This window comes from Lissotriton vulgaris, chromosome 12, assembly GCF_964263255.1.
Source record: "Lissotriton vulgaris chromosome 12, aLisVul1.2, whole genome shotgun sequence".
Classification (NCBI taxonomy): Eukaryota; Metazoa; Chordata; class Amphibia; order Caudata; family Salamandridae; genus Lissotriton; species Lissotriton vulgaris.
Window position 1 is genome coordinate 74,577,518 of NC_141700.1, and position 4,869 is coordinate 74,582,386.

Genomic DNA, 4,869 nt, shown 5'->3' on the forward strand with positions numbered 1-4,869 from the left:
TGCAGTGGCGGTGCGTCCATTAAGGGCGCTGGGGCGTTGCCCCACAAGCCGCCAGCACACGCAGCTCCCTCGGCGTCAATTTGATAAGTAAACTCTCAGGTTACTCAAGTTCAAAAAGACGCCGAAGTTGAACTGACAACAATCATGTCAGTCAGCATGACTCGGACCGCCCACCCCTTCAGAGTCTGAAGGGGTGGGCGGTCCACGTCATGTTTGTTAAATTGTTTGTCACCACAAGTGCGCAGGAGTGGGGACGGAGGTCGAATTTTCCTCCGTGCCCACTCATGCGCACTAGTGTCTGTTGTGCTGGTGCATGAGAGCGAGGGTTGAGCAAAGGCTCAAACCTCGGTCTCCTAATGGGCAGAGCGTAACACTGCCCTAAGACAATCGGATAGGCTGAGAGCGAGGTGTTGCCAGCAGTGACGGAGACACGGCTGTTCCTCAGGCGCCAACGGGACCCGAGCAGAGGCAGCAGCCAGCGCGGACCCGGTAAGTTTTTTATTTTATTTACACATATATTATTTAATTTCAGCCCTTGGCCCTTCCGAGTACGAGTAACAGCATTAGCTGCTGGCCTGCATGCCATTCCTCTCATGTTGCAGGCATGTGTCTACTAGCGCACGTGTTGCCAGTGCAGGGGCCTCGCAGCGCCATCGTAGGTTCGAGTGCGCCCACAATTTGTTTCTGAAGATTCTACCCCAGACCGGATGCAGGGTCACCCTAGTGATGCCGAGGCCGGTATTGTGTGCAGTGCTGTGCACGCGCCCTTATCATGTTCATCCAGCGTGTCAGTGGGATCTGGAAACGGACCGAAAGTCTTCAGGACAATGGTTCCGCCTCCTGCAGGTCGGTAGTCAGGGCCAGTGAAAGGCAGATGGATAACTGTGAACGGCATCCGTGAAAACATTAATTCTGTGCAGGTTATTTATTTTAAAACAAGATCCTTGACCTTTCACTTTGCGAAGTGAACTGCCAATCACCTATGCCCTTAGCTGTATATCTAAGTTGGTGGTTTTAGTAGTTACACCAATTCAAAGAATTACATGCCTATTTTTAAATATATAAATATGTATAAATGTGTAATTTTAAATATGTAGAATATATGCAGAAGCAAAGAGTACAATGTAGTATTTCGACATTTGGAATTGGGAGAGGCCATGACCCAGAAGAGGCAAAGCCCTCTTGGCCTCTTCCACAACAAAAGTAATAGTATAAAAATGTCTGTGGATCTGCATGCATGATTTATGCCTCGCTGTTCCTTCATGGGTTCGCTGCTGCTTGGCGTCTCGTAAAAGAGAGGTAGTCTGCATTAATTGCATGGGGAGTCATTACATTGCGACCACTAAATCAGGAGAACCTTTGCATTGCACCTTCTCAGATAAATTATTAATAATTTTGTTTGTATATATACAAGTGCCCCTAATTCATTACCCAAACATATATTAATATGTATGCCTATAAACAAATATGTACATTATCCCATGTTCAGATTGCTTATGTGTGAGTGTGACATTTTCATAATTTCAGTGTAACAAGGTTTATTGCCACTGTCATGACTCTTGCGCGCTATCGAAGTAAGGAATATGATGGACAAATATTCAAATGTTAGCTTCAGTTTTTTTTTTTTTTACAAATGTCCACCACACAAGTCTGCCATGCTCACCATATTACTCAAAAATTCTTGGGCTCAGAGTGACTACTGTTAAATGCAAATAGGAGTTGTGTATATTACTTGCCTGGGAGACATGTTCGTGCAAGGGAAGTTCTCAGAAAAAGGAGCAGAGTACAGCAGGACTGTGCGCCTCGTAGTTTTGGCGGACTGTATATTAATTCCTCAGCATTAAAGCCTCTGCCTAGGTGTGATGATTTATCTGAGGTGCTGCCTGTATTCGTTGCTGTGTGCGTGCTCAGGAGGAGAATGTTCTGGGAGCCGCCTTAGCTGAGTGGTTGTGTGATGCCTTCCATGGAATGTTGATGTTTGGATCAGGAAGAAAAGCTGTGTGAAGAGTGACGGACGGTAGGAACATCTGGTCGGTTCCCCTCAAGAGGGCTTCATATGTGTTCCCAGGGTAGAGTTTATTTAATTAAACCTATCTGGTACCCTCTCCATGTTAGTTCATCTGGCATGCTAGAGTTGTGCTTCTTCCCTGGGCAATGCGACTTCCGGCATGGTAATTGTGCTTTTGCTGTGGGATAACATGTTTTCTGGAATGACAATGGTCCTTTGCATGCAGTTTAATATATACTATGGCGGAACAGTGGTCCTTAGCATAACTCCACAATTAGGTTTCAGGCGTGGCAGTGTTATTTACTACACATGTTCAATTGTAGAATCTGCAATGCCAATCTAATCTTTGTTTTTCCAATTTTAGCAGAGTGGGTGCTGGCTTTGTAGCAGTACGTGTAGTTACTGAATGCTAATAATGTGTGAAACTGGAACCTGTATATTTTGTTACCTGCACCTGTCATTGCATCACGAACTGCAAAGCAGGCAGCTTGAGTGGCTGATTGGCACAGTGAGCTGTCTTCTGTCCCAATGAGCATCAGTGAACATTCGGTCTGTGATGTCACATGGAATGTTCTGTGGTATGCTGGTGTATCATCACACTATTAGAAGCAAACCACGTTATTAATGCACATGTAAAATGTTGGCTATTAGATACTGGCACAAAGTTTCCAACTTTGGAGATGCAACTAGGCCGACTGTATTAGTTAGGCCAGCACTGCATTTTCTGTAGCAGCAATGCTCCACCACCCTGCATCCATTTTTGTATTTGGCACAACATTTTTATATGCAGATGATTTTCAGCTTTGGAAATATATAGATCCTAGGTAATGTGGCAGACCCTGAATTATTGCAATTTTACATGCTTTCCCCCATAGACCTGACTGAAAATTGTATGGCTGCCAGCCAATGTATTCGATTAATTGTGCTATAATTTTTACCAATTAGACCCATTTTTATAAAACCAACTTTGTGTCAGTACCTACATGTTGTTATATGGCATCCCTTTATTAATGTAGTAACTGCACTTTCACAACTGCTTTATTAGCCATCTTGATTTTCAAATTTCCTTGAAAATGCACCCTTTACCCACTCTTTTTTCAAAATGTCCTCGCGGTAGAACCCCCCGAACACCTCTTAAGATGTTCGTGCTCGCTCACTACAATCACTCGCCACGGTGCACTCCGACAAAGTTTACGCCCTACCGGTTTCAAATGTCACCAGCCGCCACTGACGGCGTGTTGTCCATCATCGAGTGTTCTGGCCGCGTGGACGTCGACTATCGTCGAAGTCCTTGATGATTAATCCTTCCTTTCGCTCGTCAGTGGTCGGCGAAGTCTTCTGTAGTCTTCTTCTTTCGATATCTTCTCCAATTTCAATCTTTTCCTAGTACTTTCTCCAAAAATGTCTGGAGCCCAACGGGAACGATCCAGACCCGACCGCGGAAAAAAGAATCTGAAGATGGCGCCCAAGGGTGGGAGCTTCCGCAGGAAGCATGCCGACGTCACTGGAAATACACCCAAGGAGGGGTGACGCCGACGCCCACCTGGGCGACGAAAAAAAAAAAAAAAACAAAGAAAAGACTACGAATCCGGACCCAACCACAAGACCGCAGAATATGCACAGCATAGTGAATCCAGAAAGATTCATGCTGCAAAAATGTATATTATCTATCCACCCATTACACCACTGGTAGGTGTATATTATCTATCCACCCATTACTCCACTGAAAGGTGCAGATTATATCTATTCACCCATTACAACACTGGTAGATGTAGATTATCTATCCACCCATTACACCAGGGGTAGGTGCAGATTATCTATCCACCCGTTATTCCACTGATAGGTGTAGATTATCTATCACTAATTACGCCACAGTTAGGTGTAGATTATTTTTTTATTTTATTTAGGGAGTTTTGTAAAGCGCTTGGTGACGCACAACGGCGTGTCCCCGCGCTAAGGAGCAACTCTTACTGGAACCTAAAGAAGTGGCATACCTTACTGGGCAAATAGTGCAGTTTTAAGTTTAGCTCTGAAAATTGATTCAGATGGTTCTAGTCTCAGTGCCAAGGGAAGTTTGTTCCATCTTGAGGCTGCAAGGTACCTAAAAGATCTTCCGCCCATTCGAGCTCTAGACACCTTGGGAACGACCAGGAGTCCAGAGCCAGAGGATCTCAACGAGCGGGACGGCTCATAAGTAGTCAGAAGTCCCTGCAGTGGAAGAGGGGATCTCCCATTGATGATCCGATGGCACGTACATAGAGCTTTAAATTCTACCCTGCTTCTGACCGGAAGCCAATGCAGAGATCGGAGGGCCGCGGCCGAAGCAGCTCTCCTGGGTAGTTTAAGCACTAAACGGGCAGCGGCATTCTGTAGGACCTGTAGGCGGTTGAAGTTCTTCTCCAAAGTCCCTAAATAGAGAAGATTGCCATAGTCCATCTTTGATGTGACTAGTGCATGCACCAGGGTTTGACGAGCTTTCACGGGTAAAAACTTCAAGGTCTTCCTGAGGCTTTTAAGGGTCCCAAAGCATGATCCAACCACCTGATTGATCTGGGGACCAAAGGTGAGATCAGTGTCAAACCAGATGCCCAGATTCTTTGCTTTCTGGTACGGAGAGGGTGTTGGACCTAGGCAGGATGGCCACCATGCCGACGTCCACGCTGATTGGCAGCCCCCCACGACCAGCACCTCAGTCTTGCCAATTACACCACAGATAGGTGTAGATTATCTATGTACCCATTACACCAGGGGTAGGTGCAGATTATCTATCCACCCATTACTCCACTGATAATTGCAGATTATCTATTTACCCATTACACCACTGGTAGGTGTAGATTATCCATCACCAATTACACCACATG